General features: G+C 37.2%; 1 protein-coding gene across 2 annotated transcripts in view; it reads left to right on the top strand.

The window, feature by feature from the left end:
• The first annotated feature begins 1,032 nt into the window (after positions 1 to 1,032).
• The window catches only part of Axud1 (AXIN1 up-regulated 1), a 62,139-nt gene continuing 43,602 nt past the window's right edge, over positions 1,033 to 19,569 (top strand). The window contains exon 1 of one of the 2 annotated variants that reach the window (XM_090387953.1): positions 1,033 to 1,174. The gene's annotated coding sequence lies outside the window, so the exon portion shown is untranslated. Of the gene's footprint in view, positions 1,175 to 1,782; positions 1,806 to 19,569 lie in introns of those variants that run through there. The other variant, XM_090387955.1, reaches the window with a different exon arrangement.

Genomic DNA, 19,569 nt, shown 5'->3' with positions numbered 1-19,569 from the left:
AGATATTCAGCTAGGAAATATGTATAAGAGAGAGAAATTGGTGTTTGGAGATTGTTTATGAAGAGTAATGCAAAAATTTGGCACCTAATTTTTTTTGGTCTGGTCAGCCAATTTTTTTCTATTGGACTCTTTTTGAATATTTTGCGGAGAAATTCAAAAACTTAGATTACTTGAAAAATTCGGAGAAATGTTCAAAAAGTTGGATATTGAGGTTACTGTGTGCACACATTCACAGGAAAGGTATTTTGTAAGCCAGAGTGTGACTTTCAAGAACAATGTCATGCGTCAATATTTTTCCAGCATATCCATGCTAGGAAGCTTAATTTTAAACATATTACTTAACTACTACTAATAATAAATTTGATGAAATTTCCTCTTTAGTTTCAATGCACCAGTCATTGAAAATTGGAAAATAAATTTCCAAAATCACGAGTACGATTTCATTTAGTGAAATAAGATTTTTTTTTTTTTTTTTCAAATTTTCTTCTCTCTCGAAACCACAGTGAGTTATAGTTATAATCTCTGAATTCTTATAAATTCTTTCTATAAAATATCAACACTTGATGCTACACAAAATCATTTTCTCTGTGTATCAAATAAAACGTGATTCTGGTATCATTTTGGTACCTACAGCTCCTTTTAAGAATATTTCACTTCGGTATTTGTGATAACATGGCTAAATTTCAGCACACAAGAATTACATATATAGACGTTTAAATATATTTTTTCTAGTAATGCAAACATGATAGCTGCTCTTTTTTTATTACAGTATTATTGAATACAAAAGTGGAAATGTAAAAGAGGAAAAAGAAGAAAAAAATCGATACAGCGCGAAGGAACCTATCGCGTGACAGTAACGAAGCACGCTTGCCACACCGGGTATACCTATCCCTGAATGGGAACATCCTGCTGGTGACTGGGTGGGAGTATGACGTCAGCATGATATGTTGAAAATCTTACGTGACTGGTCATTCCACTACCGCTACATAGAGCTGCCATCTGTCGTTGATTTTGTGAGTGAGCCACATTAACTAGTTTGTATTGTTCGTTCGTTTTACGTTTCTGATAATCTGAAAATCTTCCAAATTTGGCAGTTAAATTTAGACCTCCTTTTTGGAAAGTCTACTCCGATGGGAGTTGAAGAGGCAGATTAAAGATGAGGAATTAAAAGCAGGTAAAAAAAAAAAAAAAGGAGAACAAGGTTTGAGACCCAATTCTTGAATTAAGGACGCCAAGCCATTTTTATTCTAAGGTAGCTTTGTATACGTGTTAGTTGGGGGAACTCCAGGAATTGTTTTGTCCCCCAAAATATCTTGTTTTATCCAATTACGGAGGAATAGAAAAAGAGACCTCTGTTACAGAGGTCTTTTTTTTGAATGATCATATACAAGTTCATTTTGTTAGTAAATAATTCCAGCATTGCTAAAACGTTCGAATTATATGTATGTTAGCAAGGTAAAAGTTTGTATATGAAGCATTCAAATTACGTGAGGGTAAAAAAATAAATAAAATTTTAAATTACTGATGAAATTATAGACATGATAATCAGGTGATGACTACATTGTCATTCATAATGTTTACTATTCTGTATTTACCGGCTTTGTTGCCTTAAGCCCTCTCGCGCTGTACAGCATTCTAATTGTAATATAGATGCAAAAACAGTAATCGAGTTGAAAAATGAAAAACAGATTTGTTAAAATGAGAACAAGAGATTGATATTTAGGAGAATTTGTTGTAGTGGACAGCGTATACTTGCTTTGGGTGGGTGGGGACTCATGCGGTGATGACAACTAACCAAATATGTGGTAAGCAATTTTTTTTTTTTTTTTTATATGTGTATTTGGGGGCGAGAGATACTTGTAGGCTCAAAAGTTAGAATCCAACTTTATATTTGATATGTGATGTAAAAAGTGACCTTAGATAGTTTGCACAGTGAACAGCGTGATGAACGAAAAAGAATGTTTTTCATTTAAATTTTTTTTTCTCTTGCAAACCGTTATAAATAAATATGCACAAATGATATGTGTCAACATCATATGAAAAAGTAATTTAGAATGGTATCAATTTTGTATTTTTAAGTTTTGGTAACAAATATTAAGATAGAATTGTAAAATAGAATAGAAAAAAAAATATATATACAGTTCTAAATATGGATATATTTTATTCTCCTGTTACAGCACTATCCTCATATCATTCACTTGTCACTGTCTACGTCCTCTTATCTCCTAATTTGAAAAGCGGCGGGCTGGTCATTATGGAATTTGTGAATATTTTTCTTTCATGAAGCAGGTTCATGACGTGTTTGGTAGTCTCATCGCAAATAAAAGTTGCGTGTACTAAAAACGGACCTTAAATATACCTAAAATACATCATATTATACTAAGCAGATGCAATCTCTAAACAGTTTTGCCCCTCTTCAATTAAGACTGTGTGATTAGGTATAAAAGTCACTTATAGCAATGAGTTTCAAATTTTTCCGAAAGGAATTATTAACTGGATATCTATAGATTTATGTGATATCGTCTCTACCTATAAAGTGTCATCCGTTTTTCAGGATATTTTGGAAAATTTAAGAGCAATTTAAAAAGTGAATGAAACCTGTGTTTCAGAGACGTGGAAAAGAAAGCTTAATTATACGCGGACAAATGATTGAAACAACAGTATCTTTAAATATGTGGGAGGATCCCTGTGTCATTTATATACAATGCTGTACTGGAAATAAAAGAAGCATAAGTTCAAAATGGATGAATACGGAAATTTAAATCTCTTTGTGGATAAAATAATTAATTTATATAAAGAAGGATAAAGTTAAACTTTATTTATAATGAATAGTACACAGTTTTTATGACTTAAGTATTTTGTTTGGGAATTTGACTATTGAAATACATTATTTAAAGCATATCAGAATTTTATAGTTCTCTATGAGTTACTGGAAATAAATATTGCATATTTTCATTACTACTTACTGAACATTTGTTATGCATGTTTGTTTAAAACTAGTTGAAAAGTAATTTTAAAAAAGTGATACACAAGGTATATGGCAGAACAGCATGAGTTTCAAGCAAAAGTTTTCAGCATTTCTGCTGTAACAGCTAAATATATGTTCATCATGGTAGATATTTGACTTAATTTCATTTCCATGAATGGAAATGAAATCATTTGCTTTTAGCTATATAATCCCATTCATGGAATCATATATCTAAGAGCCCTTAGCTATATATAAAAAAAAAGTAAAGTGCAGCCATTATCAACCCACTGCAGGGTGGAAGCCTCCTCAACAATTCATGCTGAGGGAATACACACGTAAATCAGCTCCAACCATTGAGAAATTAAAATGCAATTTTGAAGCCAATTACTTGTTTATTGTGGTGCAGACCACAATTTATACCATTAGTACTATACAAAGATCTAGTATAAGCCAAAACCAAGAAAAGAAACTAACTTTGACAGGAAGGAGAGATGATTAATGTAGTCATTGTTTCCATATGCTTTCTCAATGCACATCAAGCTATGTATGTATATATGGGTTCAGGTTAAAATATATTGTAATGTATATCATGATCCCCCCCCCCTTTTTTTTTTCAGAGGCTATTGCCTCTGTAAAGTGCCTTTTCCTTGATGAGAGCATTATACTTGCATATATGCACATATGTTGGTGATTATTCTTTTAAGTCATAGACTGTAATATCTTGCTTTTTGAAAACTTGCAAGTATTTCAGCAAAAGATATATAGCCTCAGAAGTAAATTGAGGACCATTTGAGTTATGTTTAAAGTGACCAGACATCCCAGATTTCAGTTGTTCCCCCGCATTGCAAACCACATCGGAAAATTTCCCGATTGGACCTTGGGTGGACAGGCATGATGTCATGGTGAGGGCTGATGACCCTCCTATGTGTGAGTCCTGTGGCACAATTTTATCCATCAGACACATTTTAGTTGACTGTCCAGATTTTAGCAATATCCGTTTTATCGCTTTTAATCATCTGACTGAGCCGTATACACTCAGTCAGATTTTATCCGACAATGACAATGTGTCTGCTGTTTTTAGCTATTTTAAATCAATAAAGGTTTTTACTTGTATTTAAAATTTACATGTTGTCGTTATTTCTTTATTATCTTTTTTACATTTTATATCGTTGTTATTTTATATCTTGACATGGTGACCTAAGTAATTAGGTCAGTGAAATTAAAATTTTTATATATATCACCTGGTTTTGGTGCATTATAGCCTTAGTTGCTAATGCACCAATAAAACCCAAGAACCAACCAACCTGATGTCATGGCCACAGTCTTCAGGGATCACTAAGGCATTCTCTTGGTGGATTTCTTGCCGAAGGGAGGAATAATCGATGCAGAGCTTTACTGTGCAACATTGGAAAAACTGAAAGCCAACATTCAAAGCAAACGACCAGGACTCCTGACAAGCAGCGTGATTTTGTTGCACAACAATGCAACTCCAAACCACTCATGAGTGGTTGTGCCGTAATCGTTGGGAAACTCTGTCACATCCCCCTACAGCCCAGACTTCCATTTGTTCAGCTCTCTGAAAAAACACCTTTCAGGAAAGCATTTCACCATGGATGAGGAAGTTCATCAGGCAGTGTGATGTTGGTTAATGCGTGTGGACACTAACTTCTTCAGTAATGGTATTGATAAACTGATCCATCATTGGGACAAGTGCATCAATAAAACTGGAGACTTTGTGAAGAAGCAGTGCATGTTCACTTATTTCTTGATGTGTAATTTCAACTTTGTGTTATTAAACATCATCGAGAGAAAAAATGCATTACCTTACTTTTTGGAAACCCCTCATACTTCAGATGTGGCCTAATCATTGTCTTATACAGTGCAATAAACATCACTTTGTCCCTGCTTGCAAAGTTCCTGCATATCACTGACAGAACCCAATAAATGTTCTAGCAGCTTGTCTGTACTGTTTGGAGAAATTCATGTCAGACTGTGTAATTTACCCATAGGTCTTCTCTTTTGTTCTCCACCACCACCTTGAGTGCGGTATCACCTATTTGGTATGTTCCTCTGGGATTACTGCTGCCCATATGCAAACCTTGCATTTATCAGCATTAAACCTTATGTGTAATTTCAATTCTAATTCTCAGCCTAGCTGTAACTCTCTGCTGTGATCAACAGCCAGGGCTAGTTTAACCACAAGGCAAATTTAGGGCAGACAATTGTATCAACTATTTAGCCATTGCATAAGTAAAACATATTTAAAATTTGGAACAGGCATGGAGATTTTTTTTTGTTATGAACTGACATTATGATTTTGATATATATTCTTCATGCTCATAACTTAATAATGGAGAACTTTCGCTGCAGCCATGTTAATTAGGGTTTACTAAAGGAATTGGCAACTTGAATAAAATATTTAGAAAATAACTGAATCACATTATGATTTATATCTTGAAATTTTTTATTAGAGGCTTAACATAAAATAGACTAATTACACATAGAAACTTATAGTCAAGCTGTATTCCAACATACAGATACTATTAGATTAGAGTTATCTCTCAATTTCAAAAAGAAAATGGCTGGCTATCTGCTACAACAGATAGCCACTTTGTGGATCAGTCATTGTGCCAGTTACAAAAATGTTCATTACTTACCCTTAGTTAAAATTTATTCAGATAATTGACTTTAAAGCATGTCATTTTATATGTAATCCATTAATGAAATAAATTGGGGTTTTTTTAGTGAAGCCAAATGCCCCTTTCAAAAATGCTCTAAAATCATTATTCATATCACTTTGAAAATAGCATCTTGTTTTTTAAATGTCGGTTTTTCCTTTCTCGTTCCAAATAAATAGAATAAATTATATACAAGAAAGTATTTGTAATATCCACTCACTGCAGGTGATAGTAGACAGCTCTCTTAACTCCTCCACTAATCCTGGTGTTCCCCAAGGTTCAGTTCTTTTTCCCACTATTTTCCTCTTGTATATTAATGACAGAAACTGTGCCGTGCACAAACTGCTCTGACTTCTCAAATATCCACTACCAATTAAATGCCGATCTCCAGTGTGGCAAAAAATAACTTAGTCGATTTCAATCCTTCTAAAACTCAGTCCTGTCTTATATCCCTCAAAAATGAGATTCTTCTGCTCCTATGCTTATCTTCGAAGACACAGATTTCTAGACAAAATCTCTCTTAGGGATTACCCCGACATCTCTCTTGGCTTAAGCACGTCACAAATATTGCTTCCTCTGCATCTAAAAACCTGGATTTCTCTTTCACTCTTGGCATTAATTTTCTTCCAAACAGCTACTCACTCTGTGCAAATCTCAAATCCACCCCTACCATTCCCCCAAAACCTCTCTCAGGCTTCTAGACTCAATTCAAAAGAGGGCAGTTAGGTCAATTAATGACCCATCTCTAACAAAGTATCTCCACTCTGTGTCATGAGCTGTTTCTGTTGCATGCCTTTTCCACAGATAGTGCCCATGGAACTATCTGAATGGCTTTTATAACTCCTACTCTCTCTCTCTCTCTTCCAAACCAGTCTAAACGCATGCAGCAACCAGTCAGCATCCTTTTACTGTCCACCTTCAAAAACTCACAGATCCAACTTTTCTTCCTCATTTATTCCTTCAACTTCCATTTTCTGGAACAATCTCCCTTCGTACATATTTCCTGAAAATTACAATCTACAGAAATTCAAGTCTAATGTCAAAAAGTATCTTCTTTTATCTTTTCAACCCATGCACGTTACTAAGTATGATTGATGAAGGCATATAAAGCTTATTGTCTAAGTTTGGAGATGATACAAAGGTCGGCAGCATGTTGAATGATAGAAATCAAGGCATACTACTGCAACAAGACTTAGAAAGACTGGACAGATGGGCCGAGAACTGCCACTTAAGTTTAAAATTGATAAATGCAGGGTACTGCACATGGGCAGCAATAATAACAGAATAACTTGCCAGTTGGTTGGTACTACACTCAAGATCATGATTCTAGAATGAAAAGACTCAGGGGTAATTGTACAGTCTGAAATGAAGTTCTTTCTCCAAGTAGTGCAGATGGACTGCTAATGGGATTCTATCAATGAAATACAGGAATTTTGTCGCACAGGACAAAGTGATTATTCCATTTTATAAGATGGTCAGGTCACATCTTGAGCACTGTAACAGATCTGGAAGTCTCATTTTAAGAAGGATGTGGATCTGTCAAAATGGGCACAGAGAAGACCAATAAGATCAATCAATGACAAAATAGAGTATTCTTGCAGAACTGAAGCTTTTTTTTTGGGGGTGCTGTCACCAAGAAAGGCTTCATTTCTGCAAATTGTAGCATCTGAAGACAAATCACCTGCAAGGTGATCTGATTGAGATGTTTAAGGCTTTGAATAACGAGCAAATTCAGTTCTGATGGGATTCTTCCTCTTGCTCAAAACTATGTGCATTTTGTGGCATAAATTTAAATTAAGGAAGGATGGTTGCAGAACAGGTGTGTGGAAGTTTGCCTTCAGCCAACAGGTGGTTGATTGCTAGAACAAGCTTCCATCCATTGTTGGAGAAGTGGATAGTTTAAGGAAGAACTAGGCAAGCTATTGGAGGGAATGAATAGGTGAAATGAGAATTTTTTTTTTCGTCTGAGGGTGTATAAATACTATAGACTTGCAGCACTTGGAAACTAGGCACCTACAAGAGATTTGATTGAAGTGTTTAAGGTTTTAAATGGATTTAGTAAACTAAATGCTGATAGCATTCTTACCCTTTGTTGGAACCCATACAGTAACATAAATTGAAAAAGGATGGTTTTCATGATAGGTGTGTGAAAATTTGTTTAGCCAGAAAGTGACTGATCATTGGAAAAATTTTCCATGTGGCATTTTGTAAGTGGTAGTTTGAATAAGTTTAAAAAAGAATTAGGCAAATTATTAGAGGGGGATGGAAATAAAAGATGGGGAAGTGTTTTTTTTTTTCTGATGCTGTAATAGCTTGCTTTCTTGCATCACTTACCATTACTAATAAAATCATAATAAGATGAATGCTTCAAGTAAGTAGAATTTATTAAATGAATGTTTATTTAGAAAAAAACTTATGCATATTGTTATTTGTATACATATAGAGATATGAGCAGTCAGTGTGAGGAAGCTTTGCATTTGTTGGCGATTTTAGTAATTCATTTTCCAGAAATTTGTAACAATTTGATGCACTGAAACAACTGCCAGCTCAAGTATGGGGAATGACCTTGTTCCACAACCAACAGTTATTTATCACTTACAGTGCTACCACCTGAAATTCCTACAATGTAACTAGACCACATGATGAGAAATTCACGGAAATTGCTTGCTGTGTGACTGTAGCCTTAGTCAGCATAATTTGTTACTATCTGCCTTTCATGTGAATGGGTGTGAATTCAATCCCCATGTGTCAGAATTTTTAAAGTTGTTTTCATTTGCGTCTGTAATTTAGACCTCCTTAGGAAGTACTTGCCCCCCCCACCCCGGAACTATTTTGAGTTTTTCAGTCCATACTACATAATATGGATAAATGATAAGCATTGGTGCCATTAATATAATAGTTTTATATTCTTACTTTCATCATGAACTTGGTCTGGCCTAGGTCCTTTAAGACATGTTCCGTTGTAGCTCTTGGAGGTGGTCTTGATCTCGCCATCGTTGTCTTGGTCGACCAACGTTTCCCGCAGGAACTAGTAGTTGTTGGTGACTATTGTCAGGGGAACATGCTTTGTAAAAAGGATAGGTGGAACAGGACCAGGGGCAAAGGTTGATGACGTTGTAGAGTGGATATCATCATTTAAGGGCACAAAAGGTGATATATTTGTACACGTTGGCACTAATGATATTAAGAGTAGGACACCGGCAGAATTACTTAACAAGTACAGGTCACTGTTGAAAAAAAGCCATGAATTAGGGTTGAATTTGAAAGTGTCTGCAATTCTGCCCAGACATGATAGGAGGGAGTATATGATGAGAGCCTTGTCGATCAATTCGGCCCTGAAACATTTGTGCAAGGCTCGAGGGGTAGACTTTTTTTCAGCCCGGTCTGTACTTGTTAACAGGAGAGACTGCTTCTACAGGGATGGGATACACTTAAATAGAAAGGATGCAAGAATATTTGCTGATGCTATCGAGGCAGAGTTAGGTAAGTTGGAAAACTGCTAGCTTGGGGGGGGGGGGTACAAGGACTAATAGATTAACAGTAGTCACTAGCAGAGGTGAAAGTGATTGTTGCACTGCTTCTATTGGAATGAGCAGAAGCCGGAAAAACAAGATGCAGGATATTTCAGAGACTGCTGGGAGCCATTGCGGTACAAGTAAACACATGAGTTGTGTTAGGGTAGCTAAGAATAGAAACAGATGCATGTATACTTGCATGTACACCAATGCTATGAGTTTAGTAAATAAATTTGATGAATTTGAGGTATTGCTCGAAACATCAAAGGCAGATATTGTTGGGATATCAGAGACGTGGTATCACACAGATATAAGGAATGCAGAACTGGAATTTGGGGAGTACAGTGTCTACAGAAAGGATAGACAGGATAGGAAGTGAGGAGGGGTTATGCTATTAGTTAAGAAATACTTAAAATCCAAGGAAGTGAAGCCAGTCGACATCGCTGGACAGTGCAGTGTCGAGTCAGTTTGGTGTGACATAAGGATTGGGAGATTAAAATTGAGAGTAGGAGTGTGCTACAGGCCTAATGACTCTGATCAGTGTAATAAGAAACTGTACAGGGAAATAGAGTGGGTCAGTAAATCAGAGAGTCTTATAATGGGGGATTTTAATTTCCCAGATATTGACTGGAATTTGGGGGCTGGTCACTCACACACTAGCAAGGCTTTTGTGGATTTATTGGATGATTGTTTTCTACATCAGCATGTTCGGGAGGCAATTAGAGGGAGTAATACTCCTGATTTGATTATCAGTAGTGATTCTTCATGCATTAAAAATCTGCAGATAAATGAACCAATAGGTGGCAGTAATCAGTGTGCTCAAGTGGGATTTACTCAAAGAGGTAACTACCATTAGGGATAAAGGGAAGGGTTATTGCTTTCGTAAAGGCAACTACGATGATCTGAGACAGTATTTAAATTCTATACAGTGGGACCAACTGATGATATTACCAACACCAAATTCAAAATGGGAAGCATTCAAAGAACTTATCTTGGAAGCTACTAGGCTTTACATACCAACTAAGAAATATTGTTCAAGGTTTAGGCCTAAATGGATGTCAGATGAACTAATGATACACATGGCAGAGAAGAAAAATGCATGGGATACATATAAATTAATATGTGACACAGAAGCCTATGGTAGATATAAGCTGGTCTGTAACCAAGTCACAAAGGAGGTTAGGCAAGCAAAGGCAGATTATGAGAAATCTTTGGCAAAGGATGCAAAGAAAAACACAAAGAGTTCTTTACTTATGTAAACTCTAGAAGGAAGGAGATGAATCAGGTTGGTCCACTTGATATCGATGGTTCAATTGTTCATGATCCTGCTCAGGTAGCTAACAAACTAAATGAATATTTTGCATCGACATTTACACATGAGGAGTTATTCAGCGAGGGGAATGCCAGAGGTGTATTCAACTCTGGCAGTAAACTAGATAATCTTGTAATAACTGAGATTAAAGTGGAGGAGAAATTGTTGAAGGTAAACACAAGAAAGACACCTGGGGTGGATGGGATCTATCCAGTTATATTAAAGGAGGCAGCAAAGGAAGTAAGCAAATCCTTAGCCATAATTATGGGAGCTTCCTTGGACTCAGGGAAGGTACCCGTAGACGTGCAAATGTAACCCCAATTCACAAAGGAGGATCAAAGGCTGACACAAGTAATTATAGACCTGTGAGTTTAACTTCTGTTCCAGGAAAATTAATGGAGGCACTGGTTAAAGAAGCACTGCAGGATCATCTAGACAAGACTTCAGTTATAGCTCAGACACAGCATGGTTTTGTTAAGGGGAAGTCTTGCCTGACCAACTTGATTGGATACTATGATGCAGTCACAAAAGAACTGGATGCAGGGAATAACTTTGATATTATATACTTGGATCTTAGAAAGGCGTTTGATACTGTTGCACATGGAAGACTGCTACACAAACTGGAGCTGTGTGGCATTGGAGGCAAATTGCTGCTATGGATAACCGGGTGGTTGAGGGGAGAAGACAGATAGTGGTAATCAGTGGACACTGCTCATCGTGGATTAAATGTTATTAGTGGAGTCTCTCAGGGTTCAGTGTTGGGTCCATTATTGTTTTCTGTATTTATAAATAATATTGATAATGGTATATCAAGCTTAATGTCCAAATTTGCAGGCGATACAAAGGTTGGCAGGGTTGTTAAGGACACTACTGATGCTATGCTGCTGCAACAGGATCTGGAAAGGTTGGGCAGATGGGATGAGAGGTGGCAAATGAAGTTTAATATTGACAAATGTTAAGTACTACATATGGGAAAGAGCAACGTATCAACTCTATGGTACTACACTGACAGTGGTAGAGAAAGAAAAGGACCTGGGGGGTAATTGTGCAGGCAGATATGAAGTTTTCTGAGCAGTGCAGACAGTCTGCAAGAGTAGCTCATGGTGTCTTATCAATGATATACTGTATAAGGAATTTTTCTAGCAGGGATAAGGAGGTGATTATCCCCTTGTATAAGGCAATGGTCAGGTCACACCTTGAGTACTGTATACAGGTCTAGAGGCCTCATTTTAAGAAGGATGTAGAGCTGTTGGAACGAGTACAGAGAAGGGCGACAAGATTAGTGAAAGAAATAAAGGTTCATTCACTAATCTTACTGCTCTTACAAAGAAAGGCTTAAGTTTTGCAAATTACAGTGTCTGGAGACTAGGCACCTGCGAGGTGATCCGATTAAGGTGTATAAAGCCTTGAATGGTTTGAGCATGCTCAATGCTGATGGGATTGTTCCTCTTGCTCAGATTAATCACCTGAGAGGGCATAAATTCAAATTGAGGAAAGACAGATGTAGGATAGATGCACGGAAGTTTGCCTTTAGCCAGAGGGAAGTTGGTTGGTGGAACAGACTTTCATCCTTTATCGTGGAAGTTGATAGACTAAATAAATTTAAGGCTGAGCTGGACAGGTATTTAGAACAAACAGAGGTGAAATGGGAGAGGTCTTTTTTTTTTTTTTTTTTTTTTTGGCTGATGCTGCATAAGCTTGCTTTCTTGCATCATATGCCTCTACTAATGGTAATGTACACACAAACAATAGTTAATGCACTGACATGATATTTTTAAAACCATAGTCAACTACAATTAATGCCAAAAACTATAAAAAGAACACAAGTTTGCTGATATGTATCATTAACTCACACATTTAACTCCAGCTAATTGAACTGTCTGGAAGGTTCCCTTATACAGATAAGCATTAGCATTAGTAGAGGCATTTGATGCAAGAAAGCAAGCTTATGCAGCATCGGCCCAAAAAAAAAAAAAAAAACACCACTTCCACTTCACCCCTCTGTTCGTTCAAAATACCTGTCCAGCTGAGCCTTAAACTTATTTAGGCTATCAACCTCCACCACAAGGGATGGAAGTCTGTTCCACCAACCAACCACCCGCTGGCTAAAGGCAAATTTCCGCACGTCTATCCTACATCTGTCTTTCCTCAATTTGAATTTATGCCCTCTCAGGTGATTTTTCTGAGCTAGAGGAAGAATCCCATCAGCATTGAGCATGCTTAAACCATTCAAGGCTTTATACACCTCTATCAGATCACCTCGCTGGTGCCTAGTCTCCAGACACTGTAATTTGCAAAACTTAAGCCTTTCTTCGTAAGAGCACCCCTTTGTTCCATTCACTAATCTTGTTGCCCTTCTCTGTACTCGTTCCAGCAGCTCTACATCCTTCTTGAAATGAGGCCTCCAGACCTGTATACAGTACTCTAGGTGTGGCCTGACCATCGCCTTATACAATGGAATAATCACCTCCTTATCCCTGCTGGAAAAATTCCTGTATATCATTGACAATACTCCATGAGCTACTCTTGCAGCCCGTCTGCACTGCTCAGAGAACTTCATATCTGCCTGCACAACCACCCCCAAGTCCCTTTCATTCTCTACCACTGTCAGTGTTGTACCACAGAGTTGATACGTTGCTCTGGGGTTGCTGTTTCCCATGTGTAGTACTTTACATTTGTCAATGTTAAACTTCATTTGCCACCTCTCAGCCCATCTGCTCAACCTTTCCAGATCCTGTTGCAGCAGCATAGTGTCAGTAGTGTCCTTGACAACCCTGCCAACCTTTGTATCGTCTGCAAACTTGGACATTAAGCCCGATATACCATCATCAATATCATTTATAAATACAGAAAACAATAATGGACCCAACACTGAGCCCTGAGGGACTCCACTTATAACATCAGACCACGATGAGCAGTGTCCATTGATTACCACTCTGTCTTCTCCCCCTCAACCACCCCTTTATCCATAGCAGCTATTTGCCTCCAATGTCACACTGCTCCAGTTTGTGTAGCAGTCTTCCATGTGCAACAGTATCAAAAGCCTTTCTAAGATCCAAGTATATAATATCAAAGTTATTCCCTGCATCCAGTTCTTTTGTGACTGCATCATAGTATCCAATCAAGTTGGTCAGGCAAGACTTCCCCTTAACAAAACCATGCTGTGTCTGAGCTATAACTGAAGTCTTGTCTAAATGATCCTGCAGTGCTTCTTTAACCAGTGCCTCCATTAATTTTCCTGGAACAGAAGTTAAGCTCACAGGTCTATAATTACTTGTGTCAGCCTTTGATCCTCCTTTGTGAATTGGGGTCACATTTGCACATTTCCAGTCTATGGGTACCTCCCCTGAGTCCAAGGAAGCTCTCATAATTATGGCTAAGGGTTTGCTTACTCCCTTTGCTGCCTCCTTTAATATAACTGGATAGATCCCATCCACCCCGGGTGCCTTTCTTGTGTTTATCTTCAACAGTTTCTCCTCCACTTTACTCCCAGTTATTTCAAGATTCTGTAGCTTACTGCTAGAGTTGAATACACCTCTGGCATTCCCCTCGCTGAATAACTCCTCATGTGTGAATGTCGATGCAAAATATTCATTTAGTTTGTTAGCTACCTGAGCAGGATCATCAACAGTTGACCCATCAATATCAAGTGGACCAATCTGATTCATCCCCTTCCTTCTAGAGTTTACATAAGTAAAGAACTCTTTGCTGTTTTTCTTTGCATGCCTTGCCAAGGATTTCTCGTAATCTGCCTTCGCCCGCCTAACCTCCTTTGTAACTTGGTTGCATATCAACTTGTATCTATCATAGGCTTCTGTGTCATGTGTTAATTTGTATGTATCCCATGCATTTTTCTTCTCTGCCATATGCCTCATTAGTTCATCTGACATCCATTTTGGCCTAAACCTTGAACAATATTTCTTAGTTGGTATGTAAAGCCTAGTAGCTTCCAAGATAAGTTCTTTGAATGCTTCCCATTTTGAATTTGCTGTTGGTAACATCATCAGTTGGTCCCACTGTATAGAATTTAAATACTGTCTCAGTCCATCGTAGTCGCCTTTACGGAAGCAATAACCCTTCCCTTTACCCCTAATGGTAGTTACCTCTTTGAGTAAATCCCACTTCAGCACACTGTGATCACTGCCACCTAGTGGTTCATTTATCTGCAGATTCTTAATGCATGAAGAATCACTGCTGATAATCAAATCAAGAGTATTACTCCCTCTAGTTGCCTCCCGAACATGCTGATATATAACCCTCATATAACGCAGTAGTTCGGTTCCTATAAAATCTTGTGTAGTGCGAAACTGTTATGCGGGACTAAGAACCAGTACAAAAAGGGGGTTACGTTCAAAAAGATAACAAAAATACACCTTTTTTTTATAACTATCGGAAACTTAATTTTTATTAAATAGTAATAACTGAACAAACTGTGATACATATGTCAGATAACTTATGTTCATTTAATTTTCTTCCTCTTCATCTCTGCTAAGCACAATCAAACGAGAATGTTTTATCTGTTGCAGATTATCGCCTTCTGAACTTTCTTCTGCAGCATCTAGATTTCGTGCATCTTCTGCTCTCTTTAAAAAAAAATCTGTAATCTGGACTTTCTTGCTTTTGCTTGATAGATCTTTGTATTTTTCATGGTATGGAGCATTTTTGAAGCTCCCTTTTGAATTTTGTGCTCCTTTCAGTCGAAGGATCTTCATTCAAAAAATAAGGTTCTAAATGCTCGTTATCATCCTATTGAATTGATTGGTTTACCTCCAGTGCCATTTTGACCACATCGCCAGCCTCTTTCTATCAGAAATTCTTGAACATTTTCAGTAGTCATATCATCAAAACCTTGCCCTCCTACCGACTTAGCGAGTTCTACTATCGCACTGATTCAGTTTTCTGCCAGTTCAACCATATTTCCTGAATGAACTGACTCTGGCCATAGATTTTTCCAACATGTATTTAATGTTTACTGTTTTACTCCTTAGAGTGATAAAGCTATGATTCTGATACAGTACACAATTGAAAAATGTTTCCTTGCCTCCATCACTTCAATAGATTCGTAATAAACTTTTTCCAAAACCCATTGTAATGATTATCTGATGTAACAAGTTTTAAAAGTAGATATAATGCCGTGATCTAATGGTGAATTAAGGAAAGGAAGTTGTATTAGGTGGTAGGAACATTACTTCAATGTTTGGACGACATCAATCTTTTATATGGCCTGGCACATTTATCCAATAGTAATAAAACTTTGAAATCTAGATTTTTCCACAAGTTCAAGAGCAGAACCTAATACGGTGATTTCTTATTTTTTTAATTATTATATATATATATATTTTTTTGCATGACTACTATCGAGTCGGCAGCGGGAATTCACAAAAAAGAATGGAAATATTGATGACATCTAACATAATGCTGGGTTTTCCTCATACAAATGCTCAAAAATGCCATGTTATGCAAGGTTTGCTGCAATTTATCATTCACATTAGAGCGAAACCGTGTTGTAGAAGTACTGTGTTATAAGGGGGTTGTCTGTATATATGTCTGTCTGATATGCAGGGAGCAGATCAGGTGGAATAGTGTACAAACTGTCAAACTTGTGACTGCAACAAGATCTAGAAAACTCCTGACTTCAGAACTTCAATCAGCAGCCCAACTAATATGGATGAATTGGCCAAGATCTAAGTACATGAAAACTAAAATATGAAATATCTTGAAAACTGAGGGTACTAGAAAACAAGTTAAATATATGCAGTGCATTGTTTCAGATACATTCAATTTTTTCTTAAATATTAAATTTTTTTTTTCTTTTTCTGTGATTAATAAAAATGAAAAGTAAATGTAGTTACCTATGTCCTTATCAGTTACTAAAGAGTAGAGCTTTATAGAACACTTACATGAACCTCTAGTTTTATTAAGTGTTAAAACTTAGCTGTTACAACTGTATATTATTTACTATTCCTATATACTCCTCTCTCTTTCTCATGAGCAGGCTGAAATCATATCCTGCTGAAACCACTGAAATCATATCCAGACTTAAATAATCAGTTTTAACCCTTGGTCAAAGGGATGGTTCCCCATAGGTTTAAACAGGGGAATCACTTTGGATGCAAAAAAATTGTGTGGGTGAAAGTTGCCACTTTCACCCACAGTGATCAGTAGGTCAACCCACTGCCTTAATCTCAAAGTTGGTGTCTGGTAAGGCTTGATCTGATAGTATTCAAGGCCCTTAAAAAGAATAAGTAGAATGAATGAGAGAGACAGACAGACATATTTCCATTGGAAGCTGGAATTAGAATGAGAACACAAATATAAAATTTTGGAAAGCAACAAAAGAATTGAACTTGTAGAGTTCACCATCAGGCAGAGTGTTGATCACACTCTGACAAAGTTGAAGGTAGAGTGGATAGCTAAAAATGGGAAAATTCTGATAACTCCCGGTTTTTTATTATTTTTTTTTTCCAAGACAAAAGTTTGCTTTCTTGCTTCTTTTAGCCTGATTAATACCAATATTAATCTCGTATACAAAGCCAAAAACATTAACACAGCTGTTTTTACAGCAAGCAGCTCCTAACATTTCAGATGTTGCTTTCTCTCTCTATCTCTTCTTTTTCCAAGGCTTTAAAAGGACAGGTTTGGACTAACAGCCATAGAGATGCAGATGTCACGTTCAAAAGTAACACAATCAGGGTAACCCAAGAAGACAGTTTGTCAATGTACGTTAAACTATGAAATTCAAATTGTCTACAAAAATATGGAAATACAAAAAATTCTCCGGACTTCATATGGTAGTCTTCCATTAGCATATGATGCAAGAAAGCTAGCTTATATAGCATCAGTCAAAAAAAAAAAAAAAAAAAAAAACCTTATTTTACTCATCCACTCACTCCAGATGTTTGTCTACTTCTGCCTTGAATCTGTTTAAGCTATCAACTTCAACGACAGATGGAAGTTTGTTCCAGCAATCAACCGCCCTTGGCAAACTTCTGCACATCCATCCTACAACTGTCTTTCCTGAGGATGAATTTATGCCCTCTCAGATGAGAATCCCATCAGCATTAAGCATACTCAAACCATTCAAGGATTCATACACCTCAATCAGATCACCTTGCAGATGCCTAGTCTCCAGACACCTTGCAAAACTTAAGCCTTTCTTCGTAAGAGCAAGCCTTTGTTCCATTCACTAATTTTGTTGCCCTTCTCTGTACTCGTTCCAACAGCTCTACATCCTCCTTAAAATGAGGCCTCCAGACCTGTATACAGTACTCAAGGTGTGGCCTGACCATTTCTTTATACAAGGGGATAATCACCTTATCCCTGGTAGAAAAATTCCTGTATATCATTGACAAGACACCATGAGCTACTCTTGCAGACTGTCTGCACTGCTCATAAAACTTCATATCTGCCTGCACAATTACCCCCAGGTCCTTTTCACTCTCTGCCACTGTCGTACTACACAGTTAATACGTTACTCTGGGGGTTACTGCTTCCCATATGCAGTACTTTACATTTGTCAATGTTAAACTTCAGTTTCCACCTCTCAGCCCATCTGCTCAACTTTTCTAGATCCTGTCATTAACAACCCTGCTGACCTTCATATAGTCTGCAAACTTGGATATTAAGCCTGATATACCATCATCAATATCATTGATGAATACAGAAAACACTGAACCCTGGGGGACTCCACTAATAACATTAATCCACGAAGAGCAGTGTCCATTGATTACCACTCTGTCTTCTCCCACTCAACCATCCCTTTATTTATAGCATTAATTTGTCTCCAATGCCACTGCTCCAATTTGTTCAGCAGTCTTCCATATGCAACAGTGTGTGTATATATATATATATATTTTTTTTTTTGATAAATGAAAATGGCATTATCTCTTTTATAATTTTGAAGCACAAAAGATATAGATAGTGAAGAAGTTAACTGTTTTGATTATTCTAACAAACTGATGATTTTACAGGGCTTCAATTAGTGTGGTTGAGTGGGAAAAGACAGTGGTAATCAATGGACACCGCTCTTCATGGACTAATGTTATTAGTGCAGTTTTTATTTTGTTGTTGTTTTTTGGTTTTTAGGAGCATTAGCAACTAAGGCCATATTGCTCCGGGATATGCGGTGGTCATTCCCTGACCTTTCCGCATCCTCCGTATTTGGTGGTGACGGACTCTAACACCGGTCTAATCAAGAAGCGTGTTGACGCACTGCTGCTCCTTCCCACCTGGCTACGGAGGTGCCTTTTTATTTTGTTCATTTTATTAAGGGTGGAGAGGAAGAAATGATTATATGGTATGCAGTAATTTAAGCAGTTTTCTGTTATTTGTAGAATTACACGATTCAGTTCTTATTACATTAGTATGGTTTGAATGAGTATTTTGCATCCGCATTCACACAAATAGTTTTTTGGGGAGGGGAACGCCAGAAGTTTATGAAACTCTGGCAGGGAGCTATGATTTGTAATAACTGAGAGCAAAGTGGAGGAGAAATTGTCAAAGTTAAACATAAGAAAGGCACCTGGGGTGGATGGGACCTATTTGGTTACATTAAAGGAGTCAGCAAAGGAAGTAAGCAAACCCTTAGCCATAATTATGAGAGCATCCTTGGACTCAGAGGAGATCCCCATGGACTGGAGCTGTGCAAATAACCCCAGGGGCTCACAGCTGGTGAGTATGGGCTTGGCACACCCAGGGTCCTAAGCTGGATATCATTCTTGCATCATATGCCTCCTCTAATACTAATGTTTCAAACTTATGCAGCTCCTATCTAGGTGTTTTCTTGATTTAAGTTACAGAAATATTGTCTCCAAGCTTAACATCACACATACTCTTATATTTGATTAGTATTACAGTGTAAAATGGTTAATGTTCAAATTTGTGTCTGAGCCAAAAAAAAAAATGTTTTAATTCAATAGTTTATGCATAACTATGTAGGAAATTTCATTCTTGTGGTTTCCAGTAAGGTGCCAATCTTAGGTATTGCAAAACTGGTTGACCTGGCTTTTTTTTTTTTTTTTTTTCTCTTTCTTTTATCTGTATCACTGAAAGGTTAATTTGTTACCTACTGTAGTGATCCAGCAATGGGAAGTACTC

Source organism: Mastigoproctus giganteus, chromosome 13 (genome assembly GCF_048544385.1).
Source record: "Mastigoproctus giganteus isolate SK-2022 chromosome 13, ASM4854438v1, whole genome shotgun sequence".
Taxonomy (NCBI): Eukaryota; Metazoa; Arthropoda; class Arachnida; order Uropygi; family Thelyphonidae; genus Mastigoproctus; species Mastigoproctus giganteus.
Note: the sequence above shows the minus strand (reverse complement) of the source record. Positions and strands in the feature narration are given on the sequence as shown.